General features: G+C 45.2%; 1 pseudogene; it reads left to right on the top strand.

The window, feature by feature from the left end:
- The first annotated feature begins 296 nt into the window (after positions 1-296).
- Positions 297-19,439, top strand: LOC135535992 (anoctamin-3-like; annotated as a pseudogene).
- Positions 19,440-20,322: the final 883 nt, after the last annotated feature.

Here is a 20,322-nt window from a genome sequence, read left to right on the forward strand (position 1 = left end):
GTATGCACGGCCAGTCGTTGTAGCACAGGGAGAGAAGTATGCACGCCCAGTCGTTTGTAGCACAGGGAGAGAAGTATGCACGCCCAGTCGTTGTAGCACAGGGAGAAGTATGCACGCCCAGTCGTTGTAACCTCCGACATTCTTAATGCAATCGTGAAAACATAGCTTTTAAAAGCAGTTTTGAAGGTCCCTGTTAAGAGGAAGATCACTGACCTTTCTGTTGTTACTAGGCTATACTTATTTGTCAAATGCACCATTTTTAGAACCCGTTTTTTAGCAGCGTCAATGGCGTTAAAATGCACGGGGACGCCCCTGTGACAGGGGTCCGGTGTGACGTCCCACAGTATATTCACAGGACATGATCCTTGGTTAGCTGAGTGCCATTCAAGTCATTAATATGTTGCTAACTAGCAACAAGATAGCCCAATTGTTTACATTATAGCATTTGCGCTCTAGCTAACGATTAGCCCAATTGTTTACATTATAGCATTTGCGCTCTAGCTAACGATTAGCCCAATTGTTTACATTATAGCATTTGCGCTCTAGCTAACGATTAGCCCAATTGTTTACATTATAGCATTTGCGCTCTAGCTAACGATTAGCCCAATTGTTTACATTATAGCATTTGCGCTCCAGCTAACGATTAGCCCAAGTGTTTACATTATAGCATTTGCGCTCCAGCTAACGATTAGCCCAATTGTTTACATTATAGCATTTGCGATCTAGCTAACGATTAGCCCAATGATTTACACTAGAGAGTTTGCGATCTAGCTAACGATTAGCCCAATTGTTTACACTAGAGAGTTTGCGATCTAGCTAACGATTAGCCCAATGATTTACACTAGAGAGTTTGCGATCTAGCTAACGATTAGCCCAATTGTTTACACTAGAGCGTTTGCGCTCTAGCTAACGATTAGCCCAATGATTTACACTAGAGAGTTTGCGATCTAGCTAACGATTAGCCCAATTGTTGACACTAGAGAGTTTGCGATCTAGCTAACGATTAGCCCAATTGTTTACACTAGAGAGTTTGCGCTCTAGCTAACGATTAGCCCAATTGTTTACACTAGAGAGTTTGCGCTCTAGCTAACGATTAGCCCAATTGTTTACACTAGAGAGTTTGCGATCTAGCTAACGATTAGCCCAATTGTTTACACTAGAGTTTGCGCTCTAGCTAACGATTAGCCCAATTGTTTACACTAGAGAGTTTGCGCTCTAGCTAACGATTAGCCCAATTGTTTACACTAGAGAGTTTGTGATCTAGCTAACGATTAGCCCAATTGTTTACACTAGAGAGTTTGCGATCTAGCTAACGATTAGCCCAATTGTTTACACTAGAGAGTTTGCGCTCTAGCTAACGATTAGCCCAATTGTTTACACTAGAGAGTTTGCGATCTAGCTAACGATTAGCCCAATGGGGTACATGCATTTATTCTGTAGAATGTCCTTTTTAAAAATAAAAAAAAGTGGACCAGAACAGTCATTCTCCCCCATTAAATTGTAGGTCCATCTGCAACCCCATCTCCCCCCCACCCACTCCACCCTTCGGTTGAGGTTTTTTCATGTCCTTTTTAAGTGTTTTAAAGACATGAATATCTGTCTGTCTATTTTGTCCCAACAGTAAAGAGATCTGTGAGGCCAACACAACAATCATGTGTCCCATGTGTGAGCAGAACTGCAAACCCTGGAAACTCAGTGACAGCTGTGTCTATGCTAAGGTCAGTAATACAACCATGAAGCGATTCTGTTATCCACATTGGTAGCTCAGTGACAGCTGTGTCTATGCTAAGGTCAGTAATACAACCATGAAGCTATTCTATTCTGTTATTGTTTCCCAATCAGAATTAATTACTCTGTCAATGCATTTTATGGGATTGTAAGACCCAATATTTTTATAAGAATGGACGGAGCCCCGGTCTTAAAAGTCAGGTAACAGCGTTTAATTCAAGAGAGTACTGACCCAAAATACAAAGAACATTACATTTTAAAGAGAGAAGATAAAAATGACGTCATCAGTTCTCACACTCTCTCTGATCCACACAATAGCGCAGTGTCTTCAGGTCTGGAGATTGTCTCCTACTCCCCTCATAAAGCAAACATTCCAATCGGTCTAAAAGACATTTTCTCCTCCACTAATGGAACATCAAAGAACATTCTTATCTGTCTGAAAAGATATGCCATCCCTCTTCCTTAAACCCGCAAGGTACAGACAATTAGTTCGTTTTACCTACATTTTCAGTCCTAGTTTAACCAAAAACCCATACCCATCCACCTTGGTAGCTCAGTGACAGCTGTGTCTATTCTATTATGTTATCCACCTTGGTACCTCAGTGACAGATGTGTCTATTCTATTATGTTATCCATCTTGGTAGCTCAGTGACAGCTGTGTCTATGTTAAGGTCACTAATACAACCATGAAGCTATTCTATTCTGTTATCTACCTTGGTAGCTCTAGTACTGTAGTAAACAGAAGTACTATTGTGGTTAGCTAGTACTGTAGTAAACAGAAGTAATATTACTGTTAGCTAGTTGTTAGCTAGTACTGTAGTAAACAGAAGTAATATTACTGTTAGCTAGTACTGTAGTAAACAGAAGTACTATTGTGGTTAGCTAGTACTGTAGTAAACAGAAGTAATATTACTGTTAGCTAGTACTGTAGTAAACAGAAGTAATATTACTGTTAGCTAGTACTGTAGTAAACAGAAGTAATATTACTGTTAGCTAGTACTGTAGTAAACAGAAGTAATATAACTGTTAGCTAGTTGTTAGCTAGTACTGTAGTAAACAGAAGTAATATAACTGTTAGCTAGTACTGTAGTAAACAGAAGTAATATTACTCTCAGCTAGTACTGTAGTAAACAAGTAATATAACTGTCAGCTAGTACTGTAGTAAACAGAAGTAATATTACTGTCAGCTAGTTGTTAGCTAGTACTGTAGTAAACAGAAGTACTATTGTGGTTAGCTAGTACTGTAGTAAACAGAAGTAATATTACTGTTAGCTAGTACTGTAGTACACAGAAGTAATATTACTGTTAGCTAGTTGTTAGCTAGTACTGTAGTAAACAGAAGTAATATTACTGTCAGCTAGTGTCAGGACCCGGTTACGAACCCGGGTCTCCGGAGTGAGAAACAGTCACTTAACCAACTGAGCCACAAATAGTCAGCAGAACCCAGAAGATGAGGCAGACACAGCAGTACTTGAGACGGTGTATTTAATAAAGTAAAAAATGAAGTCCTTCAGGAAAACATGTAACTCCACAAGCTCAAAAGGAATTCCACAAGAACAAGGTAATCCACAAGGTAATCCTCCAAGACAAAAAGGTAAATCCACAAGGTGGTAGGTAAAGCATAAAAAGCCTCAAAAGATAATAAAAAAATAAACAAGAACAAAAAACAGAATTCCACAAGAGCGTCCACCGGGATCAACAAGAGTACACAGAATACTAGGGCTGGGTGCTAACATACAAACACAGAGCAAAGAACTGAGGGAAACTAAGGGTTTAAATACAATCAGGGGAAACGAGGCACAGGTGCAAATAATAATGGGGATCAAGGGAAAGCAAAAGGTCAAAAAGCACAATGGGGGCATCTAGTGACCAAAAACCGGAACAACCCTGGCCAAATCCTGACAGCTAGTACTGTAGTAAACAGAAGTAATATTACTGTTAGCTAGTACTGTAGTAAACAGAAGTAATATTACTGTTAGCTAGTACTGTAGTAAACAGAAGTAATATTACTGTTAGCTAGTACTGTAGTAAACATCAAATCAAATCAAATTTATTTATATAGCCCTTCGTACATCAGCTGATACCTCAAAGTGCTGTACAGAAACCCAGCCTAAAACCCCAAACAGCAAGCAATGCAGGTGTAGAAGCACGGTGGTTAGGAAAAACCCCCTAGAAAGGCCAAAACCTAGGAAGAAACCTAGAGAGGAACCAGGCTATGTGGGGTGGCCAGTCCTCTTCTGGCTGTGCCGGGTAGAGATTATAACAGAACATGGCCAAGATGTTCAAATGTTCATAAATGACCAGCATGGTCGAATAATAATAAGGCAGAACAGTTGAAACTGGAGCAGCAGCACGGCCAGGTGGACTGGGGACAGCAAGGAGTCATCATGTCAGGTAGACCTGGGGCATGGTCCTAGGGCTCAGGTCCTTCGAGAGAGAGAAAGAAAGAGAATTAGAGAGAGCATATGTGGGGTGGCCAGTCCTCTTCCGGCTGTGCCGGGTGGAGATTATAACAGAACATGGCCAAGATGTTCAAATGTTCATAAATGACCAGCATGGTCGAATAATAATAAGGTAGAACAGTTGAAACTGGAGCAGCAGCACGGCCAGGTGGACTGGGGACAGCAAGGAGTCATCATGTCATGTAGTCCTGGGGCATGGTCCTAGGGCTCGGGTCCTCCGAGAGAGAGAAGGAGAGAATTAGAGAACGCACACTTAGATTCACACAGGACACTGAATTGGACAGGAGAAGTACTCCAGATATAACAAACTGACCCCAGCCCCCCGACACATAAACTACTGCAGCATAAATACTGGAGGCTGAGACAGGAGGGGTCAGGAGACACTGTGGCCCCATCCGAGGACACCCCCGGACAGGGCCAAACAGGAAGGATATAACCCCACCCACTTTGCCAAAGCACAGCCCCCACACCACTAGAGGGATATCTTCAACCACCAACTTACCATCCTGAGACAAAGCTGAGTATAGCCCGCAAAGATCTCCGCCATGGCACAACCCAAGGGGGGGTGCCAACCCAGACAGGATGACCACATCAGTGAATCAACCCACTCAGGTGACGCACCCCCACCAGGGACGGCATGAGAGAGCCCCAGTAAGCCAGTGACTCAGCCCCTGTAATAGGGTTAGAGGCAGAGAATCCCAGTGGAAAGAGGGGAACCGGCCAGGCAGAGACAGCAAGGGTGGTTCGTTGCTCCAGAGCCTTTCCGTTCACCTTCCCACTCCTGGGCCAAACTACACTCAATCATATGACCCACTGAAGAGATGAGTCATTTTTGGACAGAAAGTTTCTGATTTTTGCAATGTTACGTAGATGGAAAAAAACATAAGTAATATTACTGTTAGCTAGTACTGTAGTAAACAGAAGTACTATTACTGTTAGCTAGTACTGTAGTAAACATAAGTAATATTGATTTCCGGTTCCGGGTTGGAGCGAGCGGTCGCATCTACACTTCGGTCCGCAGGTAGTATAACTTTTCATTACATTTCATTATAGTACAACGGTTTGATTTGTCTAATCTTAGCAATTTCTTCTTAGCTAGCTACATAGCCGTCTTTGTATCAAAGATAATTGCATAATTATCGTATTTCGTCGTCCTAACGTATCTGCCCAGCAGCTAGCTAAGCAGCTAGCTAACATCCACTGTCCACCAGCACTGTAGAAACTATTACACTCAACTGAACGACTCGATTAGCGTAGTGTCAGCTAGCTACATAGTTGTCTTCGCTGTCTTCGTATCCAAGATAATTGTGTAGTTTAGAGTGTGTAGACTTAGAGTGATTATCTTAATTTACCGAGGTTAGCTAGCCAGCTATTTGTCGTCCTTAACGTAGATGCTGCTAGCTAGCTAGCCAACAGCTAGCCAACCTCTACCGAATTGAACTTCAACTACCCGGTCAACATTCCGCGTCGCTCCACAGGTAGTATCACATTTTCATTTCACTTCATTACAGTACAACGGTTTGATTTGTTTGATCGTAGCTAGCCAGCTACATAGCCGTCTTTGTATCTTAGACAATTGTGTAGTCTAGAGCGATTTTCTAGGTTAGCTGGCCAGCTATTGTCGTTCTTTTAACGTAGCTAGCCAGCTAGCCACCGAATAGCAGCACTGTAGAAACTATTACAGTACAACGGTTTGATTTGTTTGATCGTAGCTAGCTAGCTACATAGCCGTCTTTGTATCTAAGACAATTGTGTAGCCTAGAGCGATTTTCTAGGTTAGCTAGCCAGCTATTGTCGTTCTTTTAAGGTAACGTAACGCAATCAACCTGCTAGCTAGCCAGCTAGCCCCCGAATAGCAGCACTGTAGAAACTATTACACTCGACGGAACGACTTGATTAGTGTAGTGTCAACATCGCAGCCACTACCAGCTAGCCTACTCCCAGCAGTACTGTATCATTTCAATCATTTTAGTCAATAAGATTCTTGCTACGTAAGCTTAACTTTCTGAACATTCGAGACGTGTAGTCCACTTGTCATTCCAATCTCCTTTGCATTAGCGTAGCCTCTTCTGTAGCCTGTCAACTATGTGTCTATCTATCCCTGTTCTCTCCTCTCTGCACAGACCATACAAACGCTCCACACCGCGTGGCCGCGGCCACCCTAATCTGGTGGTCCCAGCGCGCACGACCCACGTGGAGTTCCAGGTCTCCGGTAGCCTCTGGAACTGCCGATCTGCGGCCAACAAGGCAGAGTTCATCTCAGCCTATGCCTCCCTCCAGTCCCTCGACTTCTTGGCACTGACGGAAACATGGATCACCACAGATAACACTGCTACTCCTACTGCTCTCTCTTTCGTCCGCCCACGTGTTCCGCACACCCCGAGAGCTTCTGGTCAGCGGGGTGGTGGCACCGGGATCCTCATCTCTCCCAAGTGGTCATTCTCTCTCTCTCCCCTTACCCATCTGTCTATCGCCTCCTTTGAATTCCATGCTGTCACAGTTACCAGCCCTTTCAAGCTTAACATCCTTATCATTTATCGCCCTCCAGGTTCCCTCGGAGAGTTCATCAATGAGCTTGATGCCTTGATAAACTCCTTTCCTGAGGACGGCTCACCTCTCACAGTCCTGGGCGACTTTAACCTCCCCACGTCTACCTTTGACTCATTCCTCTCTGCCTCCTTCTTTCCACTCCTCTCCTCTTTTGACCTCACCCTCTCACCTTCCCCCCCTACTAGATGCTGTTCTTCCACTAACCTCATTGCAACTCCCCTCCAAGTCTCCGACCACCACCTTGTATCCTTTTCCCTCTCGCTCTCATCCAACACTTCCCACACTGCCCCTACTCGGATGGTATCGCGCCGTCCCAACCTTCGCTCTCTCTCCCCGCTACTCTCTCCTCTTCCATCCTATCATCTCTTCCCTCTGCTCATACCTTCTCCAACCTATCTCCTGATTCTGCCTCCTCAACCTCCTCTCTTCCCTTTCTGCATCCTTTGACTCTCTATGTCCCCTATCCTCCAGGCCGGCTCGGTCCTCCCTCCCGCTCCGTGGCTCGATGACTCATTGCGAGCTCACAGAACAGAGCTCCGGGCAGCCGAGCGGAAATGGAGGAAAACCCGCCTCCTGCGGACCTGGCATCCTTTCACTCCCTCCTCTCTACATTTTCCTCCTCTGTCTCTGCTGCTAAAGCCACTTTCTACCACTCTAAATTCCAAGCATCTGCCTCTAACCCTAGGAAGCTCTTGCCACCTTCTCCTCCCTCCTGAATCCTCCCCCCCTCCCCCCTCCTCCCTCTCTGCAGATGACTTCGTCAACCATTTTGAAAAGAAGGTCGACGACATCCGATCCTCGTTTGCTAAGTCAAACGACACCGCTGGTTCTGCTCACACTGCCCTACCCTGTGCTCTGACCTCTTCTCCCTCCTCTCCAGATGAAATCTCGCTTGTGACGGCCGGCCGCCCAACAACCTGCCCGCTTGACCCTATCCCCTCCTCTCTTCTCCAGACCATTTCCGGAGACCTTCTCCCTTACCTCACCTCGCCATCAACTCATCCCTGACCGCTGGCTACGTCCCTTCCGTCGTCAAGAGAGCGAGAGTTGCACCCCTTCTGAAAAACCTACACTCGATCCCTCCGATGTCAACAACTACAGACCAGTATCCCTTCTTTCTTTTCTCTCCAAAACTCTTGAACGTGCCGTCCTTGGCCAGCTCTCCCGCTATCTCTCTCAGAATGACCTTCTTGATCCAAATCAGTCAGGTTTCAAGACTAGTCATTCAACTGAGACTGCTCTTCTCTGTATCACGGAGGCGCTCCGCACTGCTAAAGCTAACTCTCTCCCTCTGCTCTCATCCTTCTAGACCTATCGGCTGCCTTCGATACTGTGAACCATCAGATCCTCCTCTCCACCCTCTCCGAGTTGGGCATCTCCGGCGCGGCCCACGCTTGGATTGCGTCCTACCTGACAGGTCGCTCCTACCAGGTGGCGTGGCGAGAATCTGTCTCCTCGCCACGCGCTCTCACCACTGGTGTCCCCCAGGGCTCTGTTCTAGGCCCTCTCCTATTCTCGCTATACACCAAGTCACTTGGCTCTGTCATAACCTCACATGGTCTCTCCTATCATTGCTATGCAGACGACACACAATTAATCTTCTCCTTTCCCCTTCTGATGACCAGGTGGCGGAATCGCATCTCTGCATGTCTGGCAGACATATCAGTGTGGATGACGGATCACCACCTCAAGCTGAACCCTCGGCAAGACGGAGCTGCTCTTCCTCCCGGGAAGGACTGCCCGCTCCATGATCTCGCCATCACGGTTGACAACTCCATTGTGTCCTCCTCCCAGAGCGCTAAGAACCTTGGCGTGATCCTGGACAACACCCTGTCGTTCTCAACCAACATCATGGCGGTGGCCCGTTCCTGTAGGTTCATGCTCTACAACATCCGCAGAGTACGACCCTGCCTCACACAGGAAGCGGCGCAGGTCCTAATCCAGGCACTTGTCATCTCCCGTCTGGATTACTGCAACTCGCTGTTGGCTGGGCTCCCTGCCTGTGCCATTAAACCCCTACAACTCATCCAGAACGCCGCAGCCCGTCTGGTGTTCAACCTTCCCAAGTTCTCTCACGTCACCCCGCTCCTCCGCTCTCTCCACTGGCTTCCAGTTGAAGCTCGCATCCGCTACAAGACCATGGTGCTTGCCTACGGAGCTGTGAGGGGAACGGCACCGCAGTACTTCCAGGCTCTGATCAGGCCCTACACCCAAGCAAGGGCACTGCGTTCATCCACCTCTGGCCTGCTCGCCTCCCTACCATTGAGGAAGTACAGTTCCCGCTCAGCCCAGACAAAACTGTTCGCTGCTCTGGCCCCCCAATGGTGGAACAAACTCCCTCACGACGCCAGGACAGCGGAGTCAATCACCACCTTCCGGAGACACCTGAAACCCCACCTCTTCAAGGAATACCTAGGATAGGATAAGTAATCCTTCTCACCCCCCCCCCCCTTAATGATTTAGATGCACTATTGTAAAGTGGCTGTTCCACTGGATGTCAGAAGGTGAATTCACCAATTTGTAAGTCGCTCTGGATAAGAGCGTCTGCTAAATGACTTAAATGTAAATGTAATATTACTCTCAGCTAGTACTGTAGTAAACATAAGTAATATTACTGTTAGCTAGTACTGTAGTAAACATAAGTAATATTACTGTTAGCTAGTACTGTATTAAACAGAAGTAATATTACTGTCAGCTAGTACTGTAGTAAACATAAGTACTATTACTGTCAGCTAGTACTGTAGTAAACAGAAGTAATATTACTGTCAGCTAGTTGTTAGCTAGTACTGTAGTAAACAGAAGTAATATTACTGTTAGCTAGTACTGTAGTAAACAGAAGTAATATTACTGTTAGCTAGTACTGTAGTAAACAGAAGTAATATTACTGTTAGCTAGTACTGTAGTAAACAGAAGTAATATTACTGTTAGCTAGTACTGTAGTAAACAGAAGTAATATTACTGTTAGCTAGTACTGTAGTAAACAGAAATAATATAACTGTTAGCTAGTACTGTAGTAAACAGAAGTACTATTGTGGTTAGCTAGTACTGTAGTAAACAGAAGTAATATAACTGTTAGCTAGTACTGTTACTGTCCATGAGGATCCCACTATTGTTGGGGCCTATTACATTTATATTCCAGTCAATTCAGGAAATTCCAATTCACTTTAATGTTTTTCAGTTGCTAGGTTTCCGTCCAATTGGCAACAGATTTTCATGTGAATATTCTAGAATCCGCAACTAAGAAATATGCACATTTTTCCCACCAGTGGTGTGTTTCCACCAAACAGACTTGTTCCACTGTTCCACCAAACAGGCCTCTCTATGCTGACCAACTCAGTGGCCTTGTGGTTAGAGCGTCCACGCTGAGATTGGAAGTTTGGGAGTTCGATCCCTGGCCGAGTCACACAGAAGACTGTTGTTTGTCGCACTGCTTTGCTTTATCTTGGCCAGGTCGCAGTTGTAAATGAGAACTTGTTCTCAACTGGCCTACCTGGTTAAATAAAGCTGAGATAAAAAAATGAGACCCAATGCATCTATTTTCTTGACAATAGGCTAGTGTCCTGTCCGGGGGGTGTACTGAGGCGATAGACTAGTGTCCTGTCCAGGGGGTGTACTGAGGAGATAGACTAGTGTCCTATCCAGGGGGTGTACTGAGGAGATAGACCAGTGTCCTATCCAGGGGGTGTACTGAGGAGATAGCCTAGTGTCCTATCCAGGGGGTGTACTGAGGAGATAGCCCAGTGTCCTATCCAGGGGGTGTACTGAGGAGATAGACTAGTGTCCTATCCAGGGGGGGTGTACTGAGGAGATAGACTAGTGTCCTGTCCAGGGGGTGTACTGAGGAGATAGACTAGTGTCCTATCCAGGGGGGGTGTACTGAGGAGATAGACTAGTGTCCTATCCAGGGGGTGTACTGAGGAGATATAGACTAGTGTCCTATCCAGGGGGAGTACTGAGGAGATATAGACTAGTGTCCTATCCAGGGGGTGTACTGATGTGATAGACTAGTGTCCTATCCAGGGGGTGTACTGATGTGATAGACTAGTGTCCTGTCCAGGGGGTGTACTGAGGAGATAGACTAGTGTCCTCTCCAGGGGGTGTACTGAGGAGATAGACTAGTGTCCTATCCAGGGGGTGTACTGATGTGATAGACTAGTGTCCTGTCCAGGGGGTGTACTGAGGAGATAGACTAGTGTCCTATCCAGGGGGTGTACTGATGTGATAGACTAGAGTCCTGTCCAGGGGGTGCACTGAGGAGATAGACTAGTGTCCTGTCCAGGGGGTGTACTGAGGAGATAGACCAGTGTCCTGTCGAGGGGGTGCAGGCCTACTTGTACATCAAGCTTCCTCACTCTACGGAAACGGGAGATAAGCTCCTGCTCCTATGAGCCGTTCCAGGGCTACTTACCGACTATGCTGAGCTTTCACGACTGGAAGGTTTAATAGACGTTTGACCTGCCATAAAATAGGTGTATTTTTTTATTTAACCTTTATTTAACTAGCAAGAACAAATTCTTATTTACAATGACGGCCTACCCTGGCCAAATCCAGACGACGCTGGGTCAACCCAGACGTGCACCACCCCACGGCCGGTTGTTATACGGCCTGGATTCAAACCAGGGTGTCTACAGTGCCTTAGACGGCTGTGCCACTTGGGAGCCCAATGGGCTGTGGATATATTTCCAGGCAAATGGAAAGTGGGCTGAACTGGTTGAAAGGACATCATTACAACCAGTTTTGCCTGCTGGGATGTCATCGACGTTTGTGTCATGGTGCCTAGTTCCAGCAGGTAATGATAGTATTGAGTCCAACCCAAGGGAATTGTTTATTTTCCTCTGTGTCTGTTTCTGCAGGTGACCCATCTCTTTGACAATGGAGGAACTGTGTTCTTTGCTATCTTCATGGCTATATGGGGTAAAGACAATTTTCTCAGTCTCTCTCTCTCTCTCTCTCTCTCTCTCTTCTTTCTCTTTCTCTCTCTCTCTCTCTCTCTTTTCTCTCTCTCTCTCTCTCTCTCTCTCTTTTCTCTCTTTCTCTCTCTTTCTCTCTCTCTCTCTTTCTCTCTTTCTCTCTCTCTTTCTCTCTCTTTCTCTCTCTCTCTCTTTCTCTCTCTTTCTCTCTTTCTCTCTTTCTCTCTCTCTCTCTTTCTCTCTTTCTCTCTTTCTCTCTTTCTCTCTCTCTCTCTTTCTCTCTTTCTCTCTCTTTCTCTCTCTCTCTCTTCTCTCTTTCTCTCTTTCTCTCTCTCTCTCTCTCTGTCTCTATCTCTCTCTCTCTCTTGCTCTGGTATTCATGTTTGATACCATTCCATTCACTCCATTCCAGCCATTATTATGAGTAAAATAAAGAACAGATTAGCAGCTGTGTGTGTAATGTGTTTCCGTGTGTGTGCAATGTGTGTTTGTCTTGTTATGATTTTTTGGGCCTTCCTCTGACACCGCCTGATATAGAGGTCCTGGATGGCAGGGAGCTCGTCCCCAGTGATGTACTGGGCTGTCCGCACCACCCTCTGATATAGAGGTCCTGGATGGCAGGGAGCTCATCCCCAGTGATGTACTGGGCTGTCCGCACCACCCTCTGTAGCATTTTGTGGTCAAGAGTGAGATCACACAGTCATCTGGAAAAACAGGGTCTTTCTCTCAATTGCATGTTCCAATGGCCCAAGAGATTTGGTTATTTTCAATAATTTGTGTGCAAACACACACAAACCGTTTACGGTTACACAACTGTAGCCAGCATTTAATATATTTATATCTGAACTCAACTGATAGTTTTAGAGCTGCACATAGCTCTGAAAAAATAATTAACTTCTTCACCTGAGAAATCAAGACAATAACTAGAGGGCCAGATACATACTGTAGACAGAACAACTGTGTCATGACGTTGCCCTGTTGGTGAGGTTTATGACCCCCCATAAATACCTTTCCCCCTTTCCTCTCTCTACTCTACAAATGTGACTCTTGGAAAGCCATTTGTTAACATAGAGAGAGTCGGGAACATCAAAAGGGTGGGGAACGGAACCATATTTCGGTAATCCAACCAGTTGAAAATATGCGTTGGTACTTAATGAATATGATGTCAGACCTGTTGTCGTCTGAGACATTAATACTGATGATAGGACGACATAAACTGTATCTTGGAAAGTCTACACATTGTAGTTATCAGATTCACATGGAATTGTTGCGCAATTTAAATGTTTTAATATGAAACTATTTGTGAAAATATTAAATGTAATTTTAGCTTCTAAATGAGAAAATTGTTTTTCATAAGTGAACTACGCTCAACTCAGTGGCCCCGCCCATGTGAACAGACATTGGTTGTAAACTATGAAACACTCCCTTCTCTCCCAGCACTACAAAGCCCCTTTGATGAAAATTCATAGTGTTCCCGAGGACGTGAGGACTGCTGTCATACGTTAAAAGTTTTGTATTGTCTATTCAATTTGTTGGCCAGGGTTCGTGAAGAATTCTACAATGTTCAGATGAGACTGAATAAGGTGACGATTAATGATTGACTGCTATTGATGTAAAAGATTACTAGATCTTTAAGAGTTTATTCGGAAGATACCAGCTCTATGAACATTCTTTCGTGGTGCCCCGACTTTCTAGATAATTACATTTACATGTTTAGTTTAATCAGGTAATATTAATTACAGAGAAGTGATTTTATAAAATAGCATGTCATATCACGTAATCCGATATAGCAAAGACACAACAACTGTCTACAAAACCAATTCACTTTCAAATGAATCTACTGTATAATTTTAATTACTCTACGTCTCCTTGCCATCATCCTTCATGGGAGAAACTTTTTTTGTTGTTGTTGCAGGCATACAGTGGGGAGAACAAGTATTTGATACACTTTCGATTTTGCAGGTTTTCCTACTTACAAAGCATGTAGAGGTCTGTAATTTTTATCATAGGTACACTTCAACTGTGAGAAATGGAATCTAAAACAAAAATCCAGAAAATCACATTGTATGATTTTTAAGTAATTAATTAGCATTTTATTGCATGACATAAGTATTTGATACATCAAGTAAGTTAGTAAGTTATGTCAAGAATGTAAATAAATATATGATGTGTATTTCTGCATTGTTGGTTTTAAGGGATTGTTAACCTCTTACATCTATGGGGGCGCTATTTCATTTTTGGATGAAAAACGTTCCCGTTTTAAACAAGATATTTTGTCACAAAAAGATGCTCGACTATGCATATAATTGATACCATTCGAAAGAAAACACTCTGACGTGTCCAGAAATACCAAGATATTCTCTGTGCGTGCCCTAGAACGTGAGCTTCAGGCAAAACCAAGATGAGATGGCATCCAGGAAATGACAAGGATTTTTGAGGCTCTGTTTTCCATTGTCTCCTTATATGGCTGTGAATGCGAGAGGAGTGAGTCAACCCTTTCTGTCGTTTCCCCAAGGTGTCTGCAGCATTGTGACGTATTTGTGGGCAGATCATTGGAAGATTGACCATAAGAGACCACATTTACCAGGTGTCCGCCCGGTGTCCTGCGCCGAAATTGGTGCGCAAAAGTCACCTGCCAGTATTTTTCCATGCGATACAGAGAGGAAAGCAAGCTTCCACGAACTGCATATCAATGAAGAGATATGTGAAAAAACACATTGAGGATTGATTCCAAACAACGTTTGCCATGTTTCTGCATTGTTGGTTTTAAGGGATTGTTAATAAGCGTTTCACAAAAAAAAGCCCTCAATACAACAGCTAGTTCTGCTGTCTACCTTGTTGTATTTCATTTGATTTAAACAGTGTAAATACACTCGTAGAAATATTATGATGAGCAGTGTAGTGTATGTGTAGGTGTAGTGTAGGTGTAGTGTAGGTGTAGTGTATGTGTAGTGTATGTGTAGTGTGGGTGTTGTATAGGTGCCATGTAGGTGTAGTGTAGGTGTCACACTACACCTACACTAAAGCTTGTTTTTCCCGTCTACTCTCCCTCTTTTAACTGAAGTGCCGTGTAGGTCTAGTGTAGGTCTAGTGTAGGTCTAGTGTAGGTGTAGTGTAGGTGTCGTGTCGTGTAGGTGTCGTGTAGGTGTGTATAGACGAGGTGAAAGAGCCCAGACATCTAAAGCTTGTTTCCCCCGTCTACTCTCTCTTTAAACAGAAGTGGGTCAAGTTGAATCTTGCCGCACATTAAAAATAAATTTGAATCACTTTTGAAGTCACCATGTTCTCATGTGTATCAAATGTTTCTGTGTTTCGGGAATGTGCCGTAGAGATATTTCCCCTTTGAGAATTCAAATTTCAACGTGGGCCCGCCCACAATTGTCAAAGATATTGACTTTAAGTACCCCCCCCCCAAGAGACATCAGGCACCCCCAAGAGACATCAGCCACCCCCAAGAGACATCAGGCACCCCCAAGAGACATCAGGCACCCCCAAGAGACATCAGGCACCCCCAAGAGACATCAGGCACCCCCAAGAGACATCATTTCACTCCTTGCCAATCGTCATGCCAAACATGATATGTCACAGAGTACAAGGAGTGGAATATTAGCAAAACAGGTTCAGTTATTTCAGGCTACTGGAATGAATCACCAAAGTCATTCCGTGAAGGTTGATCGATCTCTCCTCCGTGTTCCGTGTTCTGTTGGAATGTTGTCCCTGTAGCCACGGTGTTCCTGGAGTTCTGGAAGAGGAGAAGGGCGGAGCTGACGTATGACTGGGACCTCATCGACTGGGAGGAGGAAGAGGTTGGTCCAGACAGATGTATCTGTTTTTTTTTCATATGAAATAATGTCAGAGACATCTACATGTATGTACACTAGTGTTCAGTCATTTCTCATTCAGCAATATCTGGATATTTGATATGATTTCACATCATATTCAGCTATTTCAATGTTTCTTATGATACAGCTCGAGCATTGTGTGGATGGGAGGTATCTTTTGATTGGTTTCAGTCAGAAATATCAGAGTAATTGAAATGATACACTGCAGTGTATGTGTGTTTGTCCCAGGAGAATCTGCGGCCCCAGTTCGAAGCCAAGTACTCCAGGTTAGAGAGTAAACTATATCTCTGGCAAGCCGGAGCCCTTCCAGCCCTTCACTGACAAACTCAGCAGACTCATGATCTCTGTGTCTGGCATCTTCTTCATGGTAAGACCTTGTTATCAGAGTTCTCAGGCTGTACTGTGGATCTGTGTCTTTCTGCTTGTGTCTGGGATCTATTTCACAGGTAAGACCTTCCATCACACAAATAAAAAGGCTTTTGCTGTAGATCTGTCCTCAGTGTGTACATACTGTAAGGGTTTTGGGTCAATTCCATTTCAATTCAGTACATTCTAGAAGTACACTGAAGTGTTTTAATTGAAAATCGAATTGGAATTGGAATTTCGGTTTATTAATTATTAAACTAAATTACTAAATTATTAATTGATGGAATTGAAAAAGAACTGATCCCCCCCCCCCAAAAAAACAACAACCCTGGAACACAGTTTTCTAACTACCGGAGTGATGAGCTTAGCAGCCTACTACCACCCCCTGGTGGAGGGAACCCATCAATACAACAGCCACTCCTTGGAAACAGTGACTCGCCCTCTGTTGTTGTGATGTGTGTATTGTTGCTCAACTGCAATAGGACGTGTCAAGAGTCTGTGAAATGTAACAGTGAGTCATTGTTTAACAATGTTGCTCCACAGAGTCTAGACATTTGTAAACACACCTTCCCAGACCCAGACAGGATGTATTACCCCCAAAACTAACACGTTCCCAGACCCAGACAGGATGTACTACCCCAAAACTAACACGTTCCCAGACAGGATGTACTACCCCCAAAACTAACACGTTCCCAGACCCAGACAGGATGTACTACCCCAAAACTAACACGTTCCCAGACCCAGACAGGATGTATTACCCCCAAAACTAACACGTTCCCAGACCCAGACAGGATGTATTACCCCCAAAACTAACACGTTCCCAGACAGGATGTACTACCCCCAAAACTAACACGTTCCCAGACCCAGACAGGATGTACTACCCCCCAAAACTAACACGTTCCCAGACCCAGACAGGATGTACTACCCCCAAAACTAACACGTTCCCAGACCCAGACAGGATGTACTACCCCCCAAAACTAACACGTTCCCAGACCCAGACAGGATGTATTACCCCCAAAACTAACACGTTCCCAGACCCAGACAGGATGTATTACCCCCCAAAACTAACACGTTCCCAGACAGGATGTACTACCCCCAAAACTAACACGTTCCCAGACAGGATGTACTACCCCCAAAACTAACACGTTCCCAGACAGGATGTACTACCCCAAACTAACACGTTCCCAGACAGGATGTACTACCCCCAAAACTAACACGTTCCCAGACAGGATGTACTAGCCCCCAAAACTAACACGTTCCCAGACCCAGACAGGATGTATTACCCCAAAACTAACACGTTCCCAGACAGGATGTACTACCCCCAAAACTAGCACGTTCCCAGACCCAGACAGGATGTACTACCCCCAAAACTAACACGTTCCCAGACCCAGCCATGATGTACTACCCCAAAACTAACACGTTCCCAGACCCAGCCATGATGTACTACCCCAAAACTAACACGTTCCCAGACCCAGACAGGATGTACTACCCCCCAAAACTAACACGTTCCCAGACAGGATGTACTACCCCCAAAACTAACACGTTCCCAGACCCAGACAGGATGTACTACCCCAAAACTAACACGTTCCCAGACCCAGACAGGATGTATTACCCCAAAACTAACATGTTCCCAGACAGGATGTACTACCCCCAAAACTAACACGTTCCCAGACAGGATGTACTACCCCCAAAAACTAACACGTTCCCCAGACCCAGACAGGATGTAGACAGGATGTACCCCCAAAACTAACACGTTCCCAGACCCAGACAGGATGTACTACCCCCAAAACTAACACGTCCCAGACCCAGACAGGATGTACTACCCCCAAAACTAACACGGATTCCCAGACCCAGACAGGATGTACTACCCCCAAAACTAACACGTTCCCAGACCCAGACAGGATGTACTACCCCCAAAACTAGCACGTTCCCAGACCCAGACAGGATGTACTACCCCCAAAACTAACACGTTCCCAGACCCAGACAGGATGTACTACCCCAAAACTAACACATTCCCAGACCCAGACAGGATGTACTACCCCCAAAACTAACACGTTCCCAGACCCAGACAGGATGTACTACCCCCAAAACTAACACGTTCCCAGACAGGATGTATTACCCCCAAAACTAACACGTTCCCAGACCCAGACAGGATGTACTACCCCCAAAACTAACACGTTCCCAGACCCAGACAGGATGTACTACCCCCAAAACTAACACGTTCCCAGACAGGATGTACTACCCCAAAACTAACACGTTCCCAGACCCAGACAGGATGTACTACCCCCAAAACTAACACGTTCCCAGACCCAGACAGGATGTACTACCCCAAAACTAACACGCTCCCAGACCCAGACAGGATGTACTACCCCCAAAACTAACACGTTCCCAGACAGGATGTACTACCCCCAAAAACTAACACGTTCCCAGACCCAGACAGGATGTACTACCCCCAAAACTAACACGTTCCCAGACCCAGACAGGATGTATTACCCCCCAAAACTAACACGTTCCCAGACAGGATGTATTACCCCCAAAACTAACACGTTCCCAGACCCAGACAGGATGTACTACACCCAAAACTAACACATTCCCAGACAGGATGTACTACCCCCAAAACTAACACGTTCCCAGACCCAGACAGGATGTACTACACCCAAAACTAACACATTCCCAGACAGGATGTACTACCCCCAAAACTAACACGTTCCCAGACCCAGACAGGATGTACTACCCCCAAAACTAACACGTTCCCAGACAGGATGTACTACCCCCAAAACTAACACGTTCCCAGACCCAGACAGGATGTACTACCCCAAAACTAACACGTTCCCAGACCCAGACAGGATGTACTACCCCCAAAACTAACACGTTCCCAGACCCAGACAGGATGTACTACCCCCAAAACTAACACGTTCCCAGACCCAGACAGGATGTACTACCCCCAAAACTAACACGTCCCAGACCCAGACAGGATGTACCACCCCAAAACTAACACGTTCCCAGACCCAGACAGGATGTACTACCCCAAAACTAACACGCTCCCAGACCCAGACAGGATGTACTACCCCCAAAACTAACACGTTCCCAGACCCAGACAGGATGTACTACCCCCCAAACTAGCACGTTCCCAGACCCAGACAGGATGTACTACCCCCAAACTAACACGTTCCCAGACCCAGACAGGATGTACTACCCCCAAAACTAACACGTTCCCAGACCCAGACAGGATGTACTACCCCCAAAACTAACACGTTCCCAGACCCAGACAGGATGTACTACCCCCCAAAACTAACAGCTTCATAAGTAGTCTAGTTCTGCTGTATATTTCTATCTCTCGCCCCTTCCTCTTTCTATTTGTGTGTGTATCTGTGTGTGTATCTGTGTGTGTGGTTATATGTTTGTCTCCTCTCCAGATTTCTTTGGTCCTGACAGCGGTGTTTGCGGTGGTGGTGTTCCGACTGATTGCCATGGAGAAGTTTGCATCGATCGACTGGGAGTTTGTCAAGAAGAACTGGCAGTTTGCCACCTCTGGAACGGGAGTCTGTATCAACTTCATGATCATCATGTCTCTGAATGTGGTGGGTTCTGGCCCTATAACCCTCTGGGACCAGAGTCTGTATCAACTTCATGATCATCATGTCTCATTGTGGTGGGTTCTGACCCTACAACCCTCTGGCACCAGAGTCTATATCAACTTCATGATCATCATGACTCTGAATGTGTTGGGTTCTGGCCCTATAACCCTCTGGAACCAGAGTCTTTACCAACTTCATGATCATCGTGTCTCATTGTGTTGGGTTCTGGCCCTATAACCCTCTGGAACCAGAGTCTTTACCAACTTCATGATCATCGTGTCTCATTGTGGTGGATTCTGGCCCTATAACCCTCTGACACCAGAGTCTGTATCAACTTCATGATCATCATGACTCTGAATGTGGTGGGTTCTGACCCTACAACCCTCTGACACCAGAGTCTGTATCAACTTCATTATCATCATGACTCTGAATGTGGTGGGTTCTGGCCCTATAACCCTCTGACACCAGAGTCTGTATCAACTTCATTATCATCATGACTCTGAATGTGGTGGGTTCTGGCCCTATAACCCTCTGACACCAGAGTCTGTATCAACTTCATGATCATCATGACTCTGAATGTGGTGGGTTCTGGCCCTATAACCCTCTGACACCAGAGTCTGTATCAACTTCATGATCATCATGACTCTGAATGTGGTGGGTTCTGACCCTATAACCCTCTGACACCAGAGTCTGTATCAACTTCATGATCATCATGTTTCTCCATGTGATGGATGTCTGACCAAACTGTTATGCCAAGCCACCTCATCCACAGTCGTACAGGATATTGTTGTGTATTGATCCACTGGATAATGTTGCATATTGATCTACAAGATAATGTTGAATATTGATCTACAAGATAATGTTGCATATTGATCTACAAGATAAT

This window comes from Oncorhynchus masou, unplaced genomic scaffold (assembly GCF_036934945.1).
Source record: "Oncorhynchus masou masou isolate Uvic2021 unplaced genomic scaffold, UVic_Omas_1.1 unplaced_scaffold_5411, whole genome shotgun sequence".
NCBI lineage: Eukaryota > Metazoa > Chordata > Actinopteri > Salmoniformes > Salmonidae > Oncorhynchus > Oncorhynchus masou.